We start from the raw sequence: 21,346 nt of genomic DNA on the forward strand, positions 1-21,346 counted from the left end.
CCAATAGTGTCATGAACAGGGTGACGCAGCAACAATAGTTTTATCAACGGAGTGACGCCGCCACCAAAAGTGTCATGAACAGAGTGACGTCGCCACCAATAGAATCATGGACAGAGTGACGCCGCCACCAATAGTGTCATAAACAGAGTGAAGCCGCCACAAATAGGGCCATGAACAGAGTGACGCCGCCACCAAAAGTGTCATGAACAGAGTGACACCGCCACCAATAGTGCCATGAACAAAGTGACGCCGCCACCAAAAGTGTCATGAGCAGAGTGACGCCGCCACCAATAGTACTATGAACAGAGTGATGCCGCCACCAATAGTGTCATGCACAGAGAAATGCCGCCACCAATAGAGTCATGAACGGAGTGAATCCGCCGCCAATAGTGTCAATAACAGAGTGACGCCGCCACCAATAGTGTCACTCTGTTCATGACACTATTGGCGGTGGCGTCACTTTGTTGATGTCACTATTCGTGGCTGCGCCAATCTGTTCATGACACTATTGGTAGCGGCGTCACTGTGTTCCATAACACAATTGGTGGCGGCGTCACTTTGTTCATGACACTATTGGTGGCGGCGTCACTCTGTTCCATAACACTAATGGTGGCGGCGTCACTCTGTTCATGACACTATTGGTGGCGGCGTCACTCTGTTCCATAACACTACTGGTGGCGGCGTCACTCTGTTCATGACACTATTGGTGGTGGCGTCACTCTGTTCCATAACACTATTGGTAGCGACGACATTCTGTTCCGTTCCACTACTGGTGGCGGCGTCACTCTGTTCCATAACACTGTTGGTGGCAGCGTCACTCTCTTCCATAACACTATTGGTGGCGGCATCACTCTGTTCCATAACACTGTTGGTGGCGGCATCACTCTGTTCCATAACACTATTGATGGCGGCGTCACTCTGTTCCATAACAATATTGGTGGACGCGACATTCTTTTCATGACACTATTGGTGGCGGCAACATTCTTTTCATGACACTACTGGTGGCGGTGTCACTCTCTTCATGACACTATTGGTGGCGGCGTCATTTTGTTCATGACACTATTGGTGGCGGTGTCACTTTGTTCATGACACTATTAGTGGCGGTGGCACTCTATTGATGACACTATTGGTGGCGGCGTAACTCTGTTCATGACACTATTGGTGGCGGTGTCACTCTATTTATGACACTATTGGTGGCGGCGACACTTTGTTCATGACACTATTGGTTGCAGCGTCAATCTGTTCATGACACTACTGGTGGCAGCGTCAATCTGTTCCATAACACTGTTGGTGGTGGCGTCACTCTGTTCCATAACACTACTGGTGGCAGCTACACTCTGTTCCATAACACTATTGGTGGCGGCGTCACTCTGTTCCATAACACTGTTGGTGGCGGCGTCACTCTGTTCCATAACACTATTGGTGGCGGCGTCACTCTGTTCATGACACTATTGGTGGCGGTGTCCCTCTGTTCATAACACTATTGTTGGTGGCGTCACTCTGTTCCTTAACCCTATTGGTTGCGGCGTCACCCTGTTCATGACACTATTGGTGGCGGCGTCACTCTGTTCTTGACACTATTGGTGGTGGAATCACTCTGTTCCATAACACTATTGGTGGCGGCGTCACTCTGTTTTATAACATTATTGGTGGCGGCGTCAATCTGTTCATGACACTATTGGTGGTGGCGTCACTCTGTTCCATAACACTATTGGTGGCGGCGTCACTCTGTTCCATAACACTATTGGTAACGGCGTCACTCTGTTCCATAACACTGTTGGTGGCGGCGTCACTCTGTTCATGACACTATTGGTTAGGGAATCACACAGTTCATGACACTATTTGTGGCGGCGTCACTTTGTTCAGGACACTGTTGGTGGCGGCGTCACTCTGTTTCATAACACTACTGGTGGCAGCTACACTCTGTTCCATAACACTATTGGTGGCGGCGTCACTCTGTTCCATAACACTACTGGTGGCAGCTACACTCTGTTCCATAACACTATTGGTTGCGGCGTCCATCTGTTCATGACACTATTGGTGGTGGCGTCACTTTATTCCATAACACTATTTGTGGCGGCGACATTCTGTTCATGACACTACTGGTGGTGGCGTCACTCTGTTCCATAACACTGTTGGTAGGCGGCGTCACTCTGTTCATGACACTATTGGTGGCGGCGTCACTTTGTTCATGACACTGTTGGTGGCGGCGTCTCTTTGTTCATAACACTATTGGTGGCGGTGTCACTCTATTGATGACACTATTGGTGGCGGCGTCACTTTGTCCATGACACTATTGGTGGCGGTGTCACTCTGTTCATGACACTATTGGTGGAGGTGTCACTTTGTTCATGACACTATTGGTTGCGGCGTACATCTGTTCATGACACTACTGGTGGCAGCGTCAATCTGTACATGACACCATTGGTGGTGGCGTCATTGTGTTCCATAACACTATTGGTGGCGGCGTCACTCTGTTCATGACACTATTGGTGGCAGCGTCACTCTGTTCCATAACAATATAAGCGGCGGCGTCACTCTGTTCCATAACACTATTAGTGGCGGCGTCACTCTGTTCCATAACACTATTGGTGGCGACGTCAATCTGTACATGACACCATTGGTGGTGGCGTCATTGTGTTCCATAACACTATTGGTGGCGGCGTCACTCTGTTCATGACACTATTGGTGGCAGCGTCACTCTGTTCATGATACTATTTGTGGCGGCGTCACTCTGTTCCATAACTCTATTGGTGGCGGCGACATTCTGTTCCATAACACTATTGGTGGCGCCGTCACTCTGTTCCATAACACTATTGGTGGCGGCGTCCCTCTGTTCCGTAACACTATAGGCGGCGGCGTCACTCTATTCCATAACTTTATTGGTGGCGGCGTCACTCTGTTCATGACACTATTGGTGGCGGCGTCACTCTGTTCCATAACAGTATAGACGGCGGCGTCACTCTGTTCCATAACACTATTGGTGGCGGCGTCACTCTGTTCCATAACAATGTTGGTAGCGGCGTCACTCTCTTCATGACACTATTGGTTGCGGCGTCCATCTGTTCATGACTCTATTGGTGGTGGCGTCACTTTATTCCATAACACTATTTGTGGCGGCGACATTCTGTTCATTACACTACTGGTGGCGGCGTCACTCTGTTCCATAACACTGTTGGTGGCAGCGTCACTCTGTTCCATAACACTATTGGTAGCGACGACATTCTGCTCCATACCACTACTGGTGGCGGCGTCACTCTGTTCCATAACACTGTTGGTGGCAGCGTCACTCTGTTCCATAACACTATTGGTGGCGACGTCACTCTGTTCCATAACACTGATGGTGGCGGCGTCACTCTGTTCCATAACACTATTGGTGGCGGCGTCACTCTGTTCCATAACACTATTGGTAACGGCGTCACTCTGTTTCATAACACTGTTGGTGGCCGCGACATTCTTTTCATGACACTATTGGTGGCGGCAACATTCTTTTCATGACACTACTGGTGGCGGTGTCACTCTCTTCATGACACTATTGGTGGCGGCGTCACTTTGTTCATGACACTATTGGTTGCAGCGTCAATCTGTTCATGACACTACTGGTGGCAGCGTCAATCTGTTCCATAACACTGTTGGTGGCGGCGTCACTCTGTTCCATAACACTACTGGTGGCAGCTACACTCTGTTCCATAACACTATTGGTGGCGGCGTCACTCTGTTCCATAACACTGTTGGTGGCGGCGTCACTCTGCTCCATAACACTATTGGTGGCGGCGTCACTCTGTTCCATAACACTGTTGGTGGCGGCGTCACTCTGTTCCATAACACTGTTGGTGGCGGCGTCACTCTGTTCATGACACTATTGGTGGCGGTGTCACTCTGTTCATGACACTATTGGTGGAGGTGTCACTTTGTTCTTGACACTATTGGTTGCGGCGTCCATCTGTTCATGACACTATTGGTGTTGTCGTCACTTTATTCCATAACACTATTTGTTCACGACACTACTAGTGGCGGCGTCACTCTGTTCCATAACAATATAAGCGGCGGCGTCACTCTGTTCCATAACACTATTAGTGGCGGCGTCACTCTGTTCCATAAAACTATTGGTGGCGACGTCAATCTTTACATGACACCATTGGTGGTGGCGTCATTGTGTTCCCTAACACTATATGCAGCGGCGTCACTCTGTTCATGACACTATTGGTGGCAGTGTCACTCTGTTCATGATACTATTTGTGGCGGCGTCACTCTGTTCATGACACTATTGCTGGCGGCGTCACTCTGTTCCATAACAGTATAGATGGCGGCGTCACTCTGTTCCATAACACTATTGGTGGCGGCGTCACTCTGTTCCATAACAATGTTGGTAGCGGCGTCACTCTCTTCATGACACTATTGGTTGCGGCGTCCATCTGTTCATGACACTATTGGTGGTGGCGTCACTTTATTCCATAACACTATTTGTGGCAGCGACATTCTGTTCATGACACTACTGGTTGCGGCGTCACTCTGTTCCATAACACTGTTGGTGGCAGCGTCACTCTGTTCCATAACACTATTGGTAGCGACGACATTCTGCTCCATACAACTACTGGTGGCGGCGTCACTCTGTTCCATAACACTGTTGGTGGCAGCGTCACTCTGTTCCATAACACTGATGGTGGCGGCGTCACACTGTTCCATAACACTATTGGTGGCGGCGTCACTCTGTTCCATAACACTATTGGTAACGGCGTCACTCTGTTTCATAACACTGTTGGTGGCCGCGACATTCTTTTCATGACACTATTGGTGGCGGCAACATTCTTTTCATGACACTACTGGTGGCGGTGTCACTCTCTTCATGACACTATTGGTGGCGGCGTCACTTTGTTCATGACACTATTGGTTGCAGCGTCAATCTGTTCATGACACTACTGGTGGCAGCGTCAATCTGTTCCATAACACTGTTGGTGGCGGCGTCACTCTGTTCCATAACACTACTGGTGGCAGCTACACTCTGTTCCATAACACTATTGGTGGCGGCGTCACTCTGTTCCATAACACTGTTGGTGGCGGCGTCACTCTGCTCCATAACACTATTGGTGGCGGCGTCACTCTGTTCCATAACACTGTTGGTGGCGGCGTCACTCTGTTCCATAACACTGTTGGTGGCGGCGTCACTCTGTTCATGACACTATTGGTGGCGGTGTCACTCTGTTCATGACACTATTGGTGGAGGTGTCACTTTGTTCTTGAAACTATTGGTTGCGGCGTCCATCTGTTCATGACACTATTGGTGTTGTCGTCACTTTATTCCATAACACTATTTGTTCACGACACTACTAGTGGCGGCGTCACTCTGTTCCATAACAATATAAGCGGCGGCGTCACTCTGTTCCATAACACTATTAGTGGCGGCGTCACTCTGTTCCATAAAACTATTGGTGGCGACGTCAATCTTTACATGACACCATTGGTGGTGGCGTCATTGTGTTCCCTAACACTATATGCAGCGGCGTCACTCTGTTCATGACACTATTGGTGGCAGTGTCACTCTGTTCATGATACTATTTGTGGCGGCGTCACTCTGTTCATGACACTATTGCTGGCGGCGTCACTCTGTTCCATAACAGTATAGATGGCGGCGTCACTCTGTTCTATAACACTATTGGTGGCGGCGTCACTCTGTTCCATAACAATGTTGGTAGCGGCGTCACTCTCTTCATGACACTATTGGTTGCGGCGTCCATCTGTTCATGACACTATTGGTGGTGGCGTCACTTTATTCCATAACACTATTTGTGGCGGCGACATTCTGTTCATGACACTACTGGTTGCGGCGTCACTCTGTTCCATAACACTGTTGGTGGCAGCGTCACACTGTTCCATAACACTATTGGTAGCGACGACATTCTGCTCCATACAACTACTGGTGGCGGCGTCACTCTGTTCCATAACACTGTTGGTGGCAGCGTCACTCTGTTCCATAACACTGATGGTGGCGGCGTCACACTGTTCCATAACACTATTGGTGGCGGCGTCACTCTGTTCCATAACACTATTGGTAACGGCGTCACTCTGTTTCATAACACTGTTGGTGGCCGCGACATTCTTTTCATGACACTATTGGTGGCGGCAACATTCTTTTCATGACACTACTGGTGGCGGTGTCACTCTCTTCATGACACTATTGGTGGCGGCGTCACTTTGTTCATGACACTATTGGCTGCAGCGTCAATCTGTTCATGACACTACTGGTGGCAGCGTCAATCTGTTCCATAACACTGTTGGTGGCGGCGTCACTCTGTTCCATAACACTACTGGTGGCAGCTACACTCTGTTCCATAAGACTATTGGTGGCGGCGTCACTCTGTTCCATAACACGGTTGGTGGCGGCGTCACTCTGTTCCATAACACTATTTTTTTTTTTGTTTTTTTTGAGATATATACAAGAGTTGTTACATTCTTGTACAGCCACTAGTACGCGTAGCGTTTCGGGCAAGTCCTTAATCCTATGGTCCCTGGAATACGATCCCCTGTCGCGAAGAATCGTATTGGTGGCGGCGTCACTCTGTTCCATAACACTGTTGGTGGCGGCGTCACTCTGTTCCATAACACTGTTGGTGGCGGCGTCACTCTGTTCCATAACACTGTTGGTGGCGGCGTCACTCTGTTCATGACACTATTGGTGGCGGCGTCACTCTGTTCATGACACTATTGGTGGCGGTGTCACTCTGTTCATGACACTATTGGTGTTGTCGTCACTTTATTCCATAACACATTATTTGTGGCGGCGACATTCTGTTCATGACACTACTAGTGGCGGCGTCACTCTGTTCCATAACAATATAAGCGGCGGCGTCACTCTGTTCCATAACACTATTAGTGGCGGCGTCACTCTGTTCCATAACACTATTGGTGGCGACGTCAATCTTTACATGACACCATTCGTGGTGGCGTCATTGTGTTCCCTAACACTGTATGTAGCGGCGTCACTCTGTTCATGACACTATTGGTGGCAGTGTCACTCTGTTCATGATACTATTTGTGGCGGCGTCAATCTGTTCCATAACTCTATTGGTGGCGGCGACATTCTGTTCATGACTCTACTGGTAGTGGCGTCACTCTGTTCCATAACACTATTGGTGGCGCCGTCACTCTGTTCCATAACACTATTGGTGGCGGCGTCCCTCTGTTCCGTAACACTATAGGCGGCGGCGTCACTCTATTCCATAACTTTATTGGTGGCGGCGTCACTCTGTTCATGACACTATTGGTGGCGGCTTCACTCTGTTCTATAAAACTGCTGGTGGCGGCGTCACTCTGTTCCATAACAATGTTGGTGGCGACGTCACTCTCTTCATGACACTATTCGTGGCGGTGTCACTCTGTTCATGACACTATTGGTGGAGGGGTCACTTTGTTCATGACACTATTGGTTGCGGCGTCCATATGTTCATGACACTATTGGTTGTGGCGTCACTTTATTCCAAAACACTATTTGTGGCGGTGACGTTCTGTTCATGACACTACTGGTGGTGGCGTCACTCTGTTCCATAACACTATTGGTAGCGACGACATTCTGTTCCATACCACTACTGGTGGCGGCATCCCTCTGTTCCATAACACTGTTGGTGGCAGCGTCACTCTGTTCCATAACACTATTGGTGGCGGCATCACCCTGTTCCATAACACTGTTAGTGGCGGCGTCACTCTGTTCCATAACACTATTGGTGGCGGCGTCACTCTGTTCCATAACACTATTGGTAACGGCGTCACTCTGTTCTATAACACTGTTAGTGGCCGCGACATTCTTTTCATGACACTATTGGTGGCGGCAACATTCTTTTCATGACACTACTGGTGGCGGTGTCACTCTCTTCATGACACTATTGGTGGCGGCGTCACTTTGTTCATGACACTATTGGTGGCGGTGTCACTCTATTGATGACACTATTGGTGGCGGCGTAACTCTGTTCATGACACTATTGGTGGCGGTGTCACTCTGTTCATGACACTATTGGAGGCGGCGCCACTTTGTTCATGACACTATTGGTTGCTGCGTCAATCTGTTCATGACACTACTGGTGGCAGCGTCAATCTGTTCCATAACACTGTTGGTGGCGGCGTCACTCTGTTGCATAACACTACTGGTGGCAGCTAAACTCTGTTCTAAAACACTATTGGTAGCGGCGTCACTCTGTTCCATAACACTGTTGGTGGCGGCGTCACTCTGTTCCATAACACTATTGGTGGCGGCGTCAATCTGTTCATGACACTACTGGTGGCAGCGTCAATCTGTTCCATAACACTGTTGGTGGCGGCGTCACTCTGTTCCATAACACTACTGGTGGCAGCTACACTCTGTTCCATAACACTATTGGTGGCGGCGTCACTCTGTTCCATAACACTGTTGGTGGCGGCGTCACTCTGCTCCATAACACTATTGGTGGCGGCGTCACTCTGTTCCATAACACTGTTGGTGGCGGCGTCACTCTGTTCCATAACACTGTTGGTGGCGGCGTCACTCTGTTCATGACACTATTGGTGGCGGTGTCACTCTGTTCATGACACTATTGGTGGAGGTGTCACTTTGTTCTTGACACTATTGGTTGCGGCGTCCATCTGTTCATGACACTATTGGTGTTGTCGTCACTTTATTCCATAACACTATTTGTTCACGACACTACTAGTGGCGGCGTCACTCTGTTCCATAACAATATAAGCGGCGGCGTCACTCTGTTCCATAACACTATTAGTGGCGGCGTCACTCTGTTCCATAAAACTATTGGTGGCGACGTCAATCTTTACATGACACCATTGGTGGTGGCGTCATTGTGTTCCCTAACACTATATGCAGCGGCGTCACTCTGTTCATGACACTATTGGTGGCAGTGTCACTCTGTTCATGATACTATTTGTGGCGGCGTCACACTGTTCATGACACTATTGCTGGCGGCGTCACTCTGTTCCATAACAGTATAGATGGCGGCGTCACTCTGTTCCATAACACTATTGGTGGCGGCGTCACTCTGTTCCATAACAATGTTGGTAGCGGCGTCACTCTCTTCATGACACTATTGGTTGCGGCGTCCATCTGTTCATGACACTATTGGTGGTGGCGTCACTTTATTCCATAACACTATTTGTGGCGGCGACATTCTGTTCATGACACTACTGGTTGCGGCGTCACTCTGTTCCATAACACTGTTGGTGGCAGCGTCACTCTGTTCCATAACACTATTGGTAGCGACGACATTCTGCTCCATACAACTACTGGTGGCGGCGTCACTCTGTTCCATAACACTGTTGGTGGCAGCGTCACTCTGTTCCATAACACTGATGGTGGCGGCGTCACACTGTTCCATAACACTATTGGTGGCGGCGTCACTCTGTTCCATAACACTATTGGTAACGGCGTCACTCTGTTTCATAACACTGTTGGTGGCCGCGACATTCTTTTCATGACACTATTGGTGGCGGCAACATTCTTTTCATGACACTACTGGTGGCGGTGTCACTCTCTTCATGACACTATTGGTGGCGGCGTCACTTTGTTCATGACACTATTGGTTGCAGCGTCAATCTGTTCATGACACTACTGGTGGCAGCGTCAATCTGTTCCATAACACTGTTGGTGGCGGCGTCACTCTGTTCCATAACACTACTGGTGGCAGCTACACTCTGTTCCATAACACTATTGGTGGCGGCGTCACTCTGTTCCATAACACTGTTGGTGGCGGCGTCACTCTGCTCCATAACACTATTGGTGGCGGCGTCACTCTGTTCCATAACACTGTTGGTGGCGGCGTCACTCTGTTCCATAACACTGTTGGTGGCGGCGTCACTCTGTTCATGACACTATTGGTGGCGGTGTCACTCTGTTCATGACACTATTGGTGGAGGTGTCACTTTGTTCTTGACACTATTGGTTGCGGCGTCCATCTGTTCATGACACTATTGGTGTTGTCGTCACTTTATTCCATAACACTATTTGTTCACGACACTACTAGTGGCGGCGTCACTCTGTTCCATAACAATATAAGCGGCGGCGTCACTCTGTTCCATAACACTATTAGTGGCGGCGTCACTCTGTTCCATAAAACTATTGGTGGCGACGTCAATCTTTACATGACACCATTGGTGGTGGCGTCATTGTGTTCCCTAACACTATATGCAGCGGCGTCACTCTGTTCATGACACTATTGGTGGCAGTGTCACTCTGTTCATGATACTATTTGTGGCGGCGTCACTCTGTTCATGACACTATTGCTGGCGGCGTCACTCTGTTCCATAACAGTATAGATGGCGGCGTCACTCTGTTCCATAACACTATTGGTGGCGGCGTCACTCTGTTCCATAACAATGTTGGTAGCGGCGTCACTCTCTTCATGACACTATTGGTTGCGGCGTCCATCTGTTCATGACACTATTGGTGGTGGCGTCACTTTATTCCATAACACTATTTGTGGCGGCGACATTCTGTTCATGACACTACTGGTTGCGGCGTCACTCTGTTCCATAACACTGTTGGTGGCAGCGTCACACTGTTCCATAACACTATTGGTAGCGACGACATTCTGCTCCATACAACTACTGGTGGCGGCGTCACTCTGTTCCATAACACTGTTGGTGGCAGCGTCACTCTGTTCCATAACACTGATGGTGGCGGCGTCACACTGTTCCATAACACTATTGGTGGCGGCGTCACTCTGTTCCATAACACTATTGGTAACGGCGTCACTCTGTTTCATAACACTGTTGGTGGCCGCGACATTCTTTTCATGACACTATTGGTGGCGGCAACATTCTTTTCATGACACTACTGGTGGCGGTGTCACTCTCTTCATGACACTATTGGTGGCGGCGTCACTTTGTTCATGACACTATTGGCTGCAGCGTCAATCTGTTCATGACACTACTGGTGGCAGCGTCAATCTGTTCCATAACACTGTTGGTGGCGGCGTCACTCTGTTCCATAACACTACTGGTGGCAGCTACACTCTGTTCCATAAGACTATTGGTGGCGGCGTCACTCTGTTCCATAACACGGTTGGTGGCGGCGTCACTCTGTTCCATAACACTATTTTTTTTTTTTTTTTTTTGAGATATATACAAGAGTTGTTACATTCTTGTACAGCCACTAGTACGCGTAGCGTTTCGGGCAAGTCCTTAATCCTATGGTCCCTGGAATACGATCCCCTGCCGCGAAGAATCGTATTGGTGGCGGCGTCACTCTGTTCCATAACACTGTTGGTGGCGGCGTCACTCTGTTCCATAACACTGTTGGTGGCGGCGTCACTCTGTTCCATAACACTGTTGGTGGCGGCGTCACTCTGTTCATGACACTATTGGTGGCGGCGTCACTCTGTTCATGACACTATTGGTGGCGGTGTCACTCTGTTCATGACACTATTGGTGTTGTCGTCACTTTATTCCATAACACATTATTTGTGGCGGCGACATTCTGTTCATGACACTACTAGTGGCGGCGTCACTCTGTTCCATAACAATATAAGCGGCGGCGTCACTCTGTTCCATAACACTATTAGTGGCGGCGTCACTCTGTTCCATAACACTATTGGTGGCGACGTCAATCTTTACATGACACCATTCGTGGTGGCGTCATTGTGTTCCCTAACACTGTATGTAGCGGCGTCACTCTGTTCATGACACTATTGGTGGCAGTGTCACTCTGTTCATGATACTATTTGTGGCGGCGTCAATCTGTTCCATAACTCTATTGGTGGCGGCGACATTCTGTTCATGACTCTACTGGTAGTGGCGTCACTCTGTTCCATAACACTATTGGTGGCGCCGTCACTCTGTTCCATAACACTATTGGTGGCGGCGTCCCTCTGTTCCGTAACACTATAGGCGGCGGCGTCACTCTATTCCATAACTTTATTGGTGGCGGCGTCACTCTGTTCATGACACTATTGGTGGCGGCTTCACTCTGTTCTATAAAACTGCTGGTGGCGGCGTCACTCTGTTCCATAACAATGTTGGTGGCGACGTCACTCTCTTCATGACACTATTCGTGGCGGTGTCACTCTGTTCATGACACTATTGGTGGAGGGGTCACTTTGTTCATGACACTATTGGTTGCGGCGTCCATATGTTCATGACACTATTGGTTGTGGCGTCACTTTATTCCAAAACACTATTTGTGGCGGTGACGTTCTGTTCATGACACTACTGGTGGTGGCGTCACTCTGTTCCATAACACTATTGGTAGCGACGACATTCTGTTCCATACCACTACTGGTGGCGGCATCCCTCTGTTCCATAACACTGTTGGTGGCAGCGTCACTCTGTTCCATAACACTATTGGTGGCGGCATCACCCTGTTCCATAACACTGTTAGTGGCGGCGTCACTCTGTTCCATAACACTATTGGTGGCGGCGTCACTCTGTTCCATAACACTATTGGTAACGGCGTCACTCTGTTCTATAACACTGTTAGTGGCCGCGACATTCTTTTCATGACACTATTGGTGGCGGCAACATTCTTTTCATGACACTACTGGTGGCGGTGTCACTCTCTTCATGACACTATTGGTGGCGGCGTCACTTTGTTCATGACACTATTGGTGGCGGTGTCACTCTATTGATGACACTATTGGTGGCGGCGTAACTCTGTTCATGACACTATTGGTGGCGGTGTCACTCTGTTCATGACACTATTGGAGGCGGCGCCACTTTGTTCATGACACTATTGGTTGCTGCGTCAATCTGTTCATGACACTACTGGTGGCAGCGTCAATCTGTTCCATAACACTGTTGGTGGCGGCGTCACTCTGTTGCATAACACTACTGGTGGCAGCTAAACTCTGTTCTAAAACACTATTGGTAGCGGCGTCACTCTGTTCCATAACACTGTTGGTGGCGGCGTCACTCTGTTCCATAACACTATTGGTGGCGGCGTCAATCTGTTCATGACACTATTGGTGGCTGTGTCACTCTGTTCATAACACTATTGGAAGTGGCGTCACTCTGTTCCTTAACCCTATTGGTTGCGGCGTCACTCTGTTCATGACATTATTGGTGGCGGCGTCACTCTGTTCATGACACTATTGGTGGTGGCGTCACTCTGTTTTACAACACTATTGGTGGCGGCGTCAATCTGTTCATGACACTATTGGTGGTGGCGTCACTCTGTTCTATAACACTATTGGTGGCGGCGTCACTCTGTTGCATAACATTGTTGGTGGCGGCGTCACTCTGTTCTATAACACTATTGGTGGCGGCGTCAATCTGTTCATGACACTATTGGTGGTGGCGTCACTCTGTTCCATAACACTATTGGTGGCGGCGTCACTCTGTTCCATAACACTGTTGGTGGCGGCGTCACTCTGTTCATGACACTATTACTTAGGGAATCACACAGTTCATGACACTATTTGTGGCGGCGTCACTTTGTTCAGGACACTGTTGGTGGCGGCGTCACTCTGTTCCATAACACTACTGGTGGCAGCTACACTCTGTTCCATAACACTATTGGTGGCGGCGTCACTCTGTTCCATAACACTGTTGGTGGCGGCATCACTCTTTTCATGACACTATTGGTGGCGGCGTCAATTTGTTCATAACACTATTTGTGGCGGTGTCACTCTATTGATGACACTATTGGTGGCGGCGTCACTTTGTTCATGACACTATTGGTGGCGGTGTCACTCTGTTCATGACACTATTGGTGGAGGTGTCACTTTGTTCATGACACTATTGGTTGCGGCGTTCATCTGTTCATGACACTATTGGTGATGGCGTCACTTTATTCCATAACACTATTTGTGGCGGCGACATTCTGTTCATGATACTACTGATGGCGGCGTCACTCTGTTCCAAAACAATATAAGCGGCGGCGTCACTCTGTTCCATAACACTATTGGTGGCGACGTCAATCTGTACATGACACCATTGGTGGTGGCGTCATTGTGTTCCATAACACTATTGGTGGCGGCGTCACTCTGTTCATGACACTTTTGGTGGCAGCGTCACTCTGTTCATGATACTATTTGTTACGGCGTCACTCTGTTCCATAACTCTATTGGTGGCGGCGACATTCTGTTCATGACTCTACTGGTAGTGGCGTCACTCTGTTCCATAATACTATTGGTGGCGGCGACATTCTGTTCCATAACACTATTGGTGGCGCCGTCACTCTGTTCCATGACACTATTGGTGGCGGCGTCCCTCTGTTCCGTAACACTATAGGCGGCGGCGTCACTCTATTCCATAACTTTATTGGTGGCGGCGTCACTCTGTTCATGACACTATTGGTGGCGGAGTCACTCTGTTCCATAACAGTATAGACGGCGGCGTCACTCTGTTCCATAACACTATTGGTGGCGGCTTCACTCTGTTCTATAAAACTACTGGTGGCGGCGTCTCTCTGTTCCATAACAATGTTGGTGGCAGTGTCACACTCTTCATGACACTATTCGTGGCAGCGTCACACTCTTCATGACACTATTCGTGGCGGTGTCACTCTGTTCATGACACTATTGGTGGAGGTGTCACTTTGTTCATGACACTATTGGTTGCGGCGTCCATATGTTCATGACACTATTGGTGGTGGCGTCACTTTATTCCATAACACTATTTGTGGCGGTGACATTCTGTTCATGACACTACTGGTGGTGGCGTCACTCTGTTCCATAACACTATTGGTTGCGACGACGTTCTGTTCCATACCACTACTAGTGGCGGCGTCACTCTGTTCCATAACACTGTTGGTGGCGGCATCACTCTGTTCCATAACACTGTTGGTGGCGGCGTCACTCTGTTCCATAACACTATTGGTGGCGGCGTCACTCTGTTCCATAACACTATTGGTAACGGCGTCACTCTGTTCTATAACACTGTTGGTGGCCGCGACATTCTTTTCATGACACTATTGGTGGCGGCAACATTCTTTTCATGACACTACTGGTGGCGGTGTCACTCTCTTCATGACACTATTGGTGGCGGCGTCACTTTGTTCATGCCACTATTGGTGGCGGCGTCACTCTGTTCCATAACACTACTGGTGGCAGCTACACTCTGTTCCATAACACTATTGGTGGCGGCGTCACTCTGTTCCATAACACTGTTGGTGGCGGCATCACTCTTTTCATGACACTATTGGTGGCGGCTTCAATTTGTTCATAACACTATTTGTGGCGGTGTCACTCTATTGATGACACTATTGGTGGCGGCGTCACTTTGTTCATGACACTATTGGTGGCGGTGTCACTCTGTTCATGACACTATTGGTGGAGGTGTCACTTTGTTCATGACACTATTGGTTGCGGCGTTCATCTGTTCATGACACTATTGGTGATGGCGTCACTTTATTCCATAACACTATTTGTGGCGGCGACATTCTGTTCATGATACTACTGATGGCGGCGTCACTCTGTTCCAAAACAATATAAGCGGCGGCGTCACTCTGTTCCATAACACTATTGGTGGCGACGTCAATCTGTACATGACACCATTGGTGGTGGCGTCATTGTGTTCCATAACACTATTGGTGGCGGCGTCACTCTGTTCATGACACTTTTGGTGGCAGCGTCACTCTGTTCATGATACTATTTGTTACGGCGTCACTCTGTTCCATAACTCTATTGGTGGCGGCGACATTCTGTTCATGACTCTACTGGTAGTGGCGTCACTCTGTTCCATAATACTATTGGTGGCGGCGACATTCTGTTCCATAACACTATTGGTGGCGCCGTCACTCTGTTCCATAACACTATTGGTGGCGGCGTCCCTCTGTTCCGTAACACTATAGGCGGCGGCGTCACTCTATTCCATAACTTTATTGGTGGCGGCGTCACTCTGTTCATGACACTATTGGTGGCGGAGTCACTCTGTTCCATAACAGTATAGACGGCGGCGTCACTCTGTTCCATAACACTATTGGTGGCGGCTTCACTCTGTTCTATAAAACTACTGGTGGCGGCGTCTCTCTGTTCCATAACAATGTTGGTGGCAGCGTCACACTCTTCATGACACTATTCGTGGCAGCGTCATACTCTTCATGACACTATTCGTGGCGGTGTCACTCTGTTCATGACACTATTGGTGGAGGTGTCACTTTGTTCATGACACTATTGGTTGCGGCGTCCATATGTTCATGACACTATTGGTGGTGGCGTCACTTTATTCCATAACACTATTTGTGGCGGTGACATTCTGTTCTTGACACTACTGGTGGTGGCGTCACTCTGTTCCATAACACTATTGGTTGCGACGACGTTCTGTTCCATACCACTACTAGTGGCGGCGTCACTCTGTTCCATAACACTGTTGGTGGCGGCATCACTCTGTTCCATAACACTGTTGGTGGCGGCGTCACTCTGTTCCATAACACTATTGGTGGCGGCGTCACTCTGTTCCATAACATTATTGGTAACGGCGTCACTCTGTTCTATAACACTGTTGGTGGCCGCGACATTCTTTTCATGACACTATTGGTGGCGGCAACATTCTTTTCATGACACTACTGGTGGCGGTGTCACTCTCTTCATGACACTATTGGTGGCGGCGTCACTTTGTTCATGCCACTATTGGTGGCGGCTGTCACTCTGTTCATAACACTATTGGTGGAGGTGTCACTTTGTCCCCCGTATGAGAAGGCAGGAGGCAAACCGGGAGTCCCCCTAATATTTGACAAATTTAACACTATTGGTGGCGGCGTCACTCTGTTCAATAACACTGTTGGTGGCGGCGTCACTCTGTTCCATAACACTATTGGTGGCGGCGTCACTCTGTTCATGACACTATTGGTGGCGGCGTCACTCTTTTCTTGACACTATTGGTGGTGGCGTCACTCTGTTCGAAAACACTATTGGTGGCGGCGTCACTCTGTTCTATAACACTATTGGTGGCGGCGTCACTCTGTTCCATAACACTGTTGGTGGCGGCGTCACTCTGTTCTATAACACTATTGGTGGCGGCGTCAATCTGTTCATGACACTATTAGTGGCGGCGTCACTCTGTTCCATAACACTGTTGGTGGCGGCGTCACTCTGTTCATGACACTATTAGTTAGGGAATCACACAGTTCATGACACTATTTGTGGCGGCGTCACTTTGTTCAGGACACTGTTGGTGGCGGCGTCACTCTGTTCCATAACACTACTGGTGGCAGCTACACTCTGTTCCATAACACTATTGGTGGTGGCGTCACTCTGTTCCATAACACTGTTGGTGGCGGCGTCACTTTGTTCATGACACTATTGGTGGCGGCGTCACTTTGTTCATAACACTATTGGTGGCGGTGTCACTCTATTGATGACACTATTGGTGGCGGCGTCACTTTGTTCATGACACTATTGGTGGCGGTGTCACTCTGTTCATGACACTATTGGTGGAGGTGTCACTTTGTTCATGACACTATTGGTTGCGGCGTTCATCTGTTCATGACACAATGGGTGATGGCGTCACTTTATTCCATAACACTATTTGTGGCGGCGACATTCTGTTCATGACACTACTGGTGGCGGCGTCACTCTGTTCCATAACAATATAAGCGGCGGCGTCACTCTGTTCCATAACACTATTAGTGGCGGCGTCACTCTGTTCAATAACTCTATTAGTGGCGACGTCAATCTGTACATGACACCATTGGTGGTGGCGTCATTGTGTTCCATAACACTATTGGTGGCGGCATCACTCTGTTCATGACACTATTGGTGGCAGCGTCACTCTGTTCATGATACTATTTGTGGCGGGGTAACTCTGTTCCATAACACTATCGGTGGCGGCTTCCCTCTGTTCCGTAACACTATAGGCGGCGGCATCACTCTATTCCATAACTTTATTGGTGGCGGCGTCACTCTGTTCATGACACTATTGGTGGCGGCGTCACTCTGTTCCATAACAGTACAGACGGCGGCGTCACTCTGTTCCATAACACTATTGCTAGCGGCTTCACTCAGTTCTATAAAACTACTGGTGGCGGCGTCACTCTGTTCCATAACAATGTTGGTGGCGGCGTCACTCTCTTCATGACACTATTCGTGGCGGTGTCACTCTGTTCATGACACTATTGGTGGCGGCGTCACTCTGTTCATGACACTATTGGTGGCGGAGTCACTCTGTTCCATAACAGTATAGACGGCGGCGTCACTCTGTTCCATAACACTATTGGTGGCGGCTTCACTCTGTTCTATAAAACTACTGGTGGCGGCGTCTCTCTGTTCCATAACAATGTTGGTGGCAGCGTCACACTCTTCATGACACTATTCGTGGCAGCGTCATACTCTTCATGACACTATTCGTGGCGGTGTCACTCTGTTCATGACACTATTGGTGGAGGTGTCACTTTGTTCATGACACTATTGGTTGCGGCGTCCATATGTTCATGACACTATTGGTGGTGGCGTCACTTTATTCCATAACACTATTTGTGGCGGTGACATTCTGTTCTTGACACTACTGGTGGTGGCGTCACTCTGTTCCATAACACTATTGGTTGCGACGACGTTCTGTTCCATACCACTACTAGTGGCGGCGTCACTCTGTTCCATAACACTGTTGGTGGCGGCATCACTCTGTTCCATAACACTGTTGGTGGCGGCGTCACTCTGTTCCATAACACTATTGGTGGCGGCGTCACTCTGTTCCATAACATTATTGGTAACGGCGTCACTCTGTTCTATAACACTGTTGGTGGCCGCGACATTCTTTTCATGACACTATTGGTGGCGGCAACATTCTTTTCATGACACTACTGGTGGCGGTGTCACTCTCTTCATGACACTATTGGTGGCGGCGTCACTTTGTTCATGCCACTATTGGTGGCGGCTGTCACTCTGTTCATAACACTATTGGTGGAGGTGTCACTTTGTCCCCCGTATGAGAAGGCAGGAGGCAAACCGGGAGTCCCCCTAATATTTGACAAATTTAACACTATTGGTGGCGGCGTCACTCTGTTCAATAACACTGTTGGTGGCGGCGTCACTCTGTTCCATAACACTATTGGTGGCGGCGTCACTCTGTTCATGACACTATTGGTGGCGGCGTCACTCTTTTCTTGACACTATTGGTGGTGGCGTCACTCTGTTCGAAAACACTATTGGTGGCGGCGTCACTCTGTTCTATAACACTATTGGTGGCGGCGTCACTCTGTTCCATAACACTGTTGGTGGCGGCGTCACTCTGTTCTATAACACTATTGGTGGCGGCGTCAATCTGTTCATGACACTATTAGTGGCGGCGTCACTCTGTTCCATAACACTGTTGGTGGCGGCGTCACTCTGTTCATGACACTATTAGTTAGGGAATCACACAGTTCATGACACTATTTGTGGCGGCGTCACTTTGTTCAGGACACTGTTGGTGGCGGCGTCACTCTGTTCCATAACACTACTGGTGGCAGCTACACTCTGTTCCATAACACTATTGGTGGTGGCGTCACTCTGTTCCATAACACTGTTGGTGGCGGCGTCACTTTGTTCATGACACTATTGGTGGCGGCGTCACTTTGTTCATAACACTATTGGTGGCGGTGTCACTCTATTGATGACACTATTGGTGGCGGCGTCACTTTGTTCATGACACTATTGGTGGCGGTGTCACTCTGTTCATGACACTATTGGTGGAGGTGTCACTTTGTTCATGACACTATTGGTTGCGGCGTTCATCTGTTCATGACACAATGGGTGATGGCGTCACTTTATTCCATAACACTATTTGTGGCGGCGACATTCTGTTCATGACACTACTGGTGGCGGCGTCACTCTGTTCCATAACAATATAAGCGGCGGCGTCACTCTGTTCCATAACACTATTAGTGGCGGCGTCACTCTGTTCAATAACTCTATTAGTGGCGACGTCAATCTGTACATGACACCATTGGTGGTGGCGTCATTGTGTTCCATAACACTATTGGTGGCGGCATCACTCTGTTCATGACACTATTGGTGGCAGCGTCACTCTGTTCATGATACTATTTGTGGCGGGGTAACTCTGTTCCATAACACTATCGGTGGCGGCTTCCCTCTGTTCCGTAACACTATAGGCGGCGGCATCACTCTATTCCATAACTTTATTGGTGGCGGCGTCACTCTGTTCATGACACTATTGGTGGCGGCGTCACTCTGTTCCATAACAGTACAGACGGCGGCGTCACTCTGTTCCATAACACTATTGCTAGCGGCTTCACTCAGTTCTATAAAACTACTGGTGGCGGCGTCACTCTGTTCCATAACAATGTTGGTGGCGGCGTCACTCTCTTCATGACACTATTCGTGGCGGTGTCACTCTGTTCATGACACTATTGGTGGCGGCGTCACTCTGTCCATGACACTATTGATGGCAGCGTCACTCTGTTTATGAATCAATTGGAGGTGGCGTCACTCTGTTCCATAACACTGTTGGTGGCGGCCTCACTTTGTTCATGACACTATTGGTGGCGGCGTCAATCTGATCATGACACTATTAGTGGTGGCGTCACTCTGTTCCATAACACTACTGGTGGCGGCGTCACTCTGTTCCATAACACTATTGGTGGCGGCGTCACTCTGTTCCATAAGAGTATTGGTGGCGGCGTCACTGTGTTCATGACACTATTGGTGGCGGCGTCACTTTGTTCATGACACTATTGGTGGTGGCGTCACTCTGTTCCCTAACACTATTGTCGGCGGCGACACTCTGTTCATGACACTATTGGTGGCGTCGTCACTTTGTTCATGACACTATTGATGGCGGTGTCACTCTGTTAATGACACTATTAGTGGCGACGTCACTTTGTTCATGACACTATTGGTGGCGGCGTCACTTTGTTCATGACACTATTGGTGTCGGTGTCACTCTATTGATGACACTATTGGTGGTGGCGTCACTCTGTTCCCTAACACTATTGTCGGCGGCGACACTCTGTTCATGACACTATTGGTGGCGGCGTCACTTTGTTCATGACACTATTGATGGCGGTGTCACTCTGTTAATGACACTATTAGTGGCGACGTCACTTTGTTCATGACACTATTGGTGGCGGCGTCACTTTCTTCATGACACTATTGGTGGCGGTGTCACTCTGTTCATGACACTATTGGTGGCGGCGTCACTTTGTTCATGACACTATTGGTTGCGGCGTCACTCTGTTCATGACACTCTTGGTGGTGGCGTCACTCTGTTCCATAACACTATATGTGGTGGCGTCATTCTGTTCATGACACTATTGGTGGCGGCGTCACTCTGTTCCATAACACTGCTGGTAGCGGCGTCACTCTGTTCCATAACACTATTGGTGGCGGCGTCACTCTGTGCATGACACTATTGGTTAGGGAATAACTCTGTTCCATAACACTATTGCTGGCGGCGACAATCTGTTCATGACTCTACTGGTGGTGGCGTCACTCTGTTT

The 21,346-nt window shown here is 49.0% G+C and overlaps 1 protein-coding gene across 1 annotated transcript in view; it reads right to left on the reverse strand.

The window, feature by feature from the left end:
- The window catches only part of LOC138365943 (uncharacterized), a 53,215-nt gene that overhangs the window by 8,205 nt on the left and 23,664 nt on the right, over positions 1–21,346 (reverse strand). The gene's annotated exons all lie outside the window — the stretch shown is intronic.

This window comes from Procambarus clarkii, chromosome 18, assembly GCF_040958095.1.
Source record: "Procambarus clarkii isolate CNS0578487 chromosome 18, FALCON_Pclarkii_2.0, whole genome shotgun sequence".
NCBI lineage: Eukaryota > Metazoa > Arthropoda > Malacostraca > Decapoda > Cambaridae > Procambarus > Procambarus clarkii.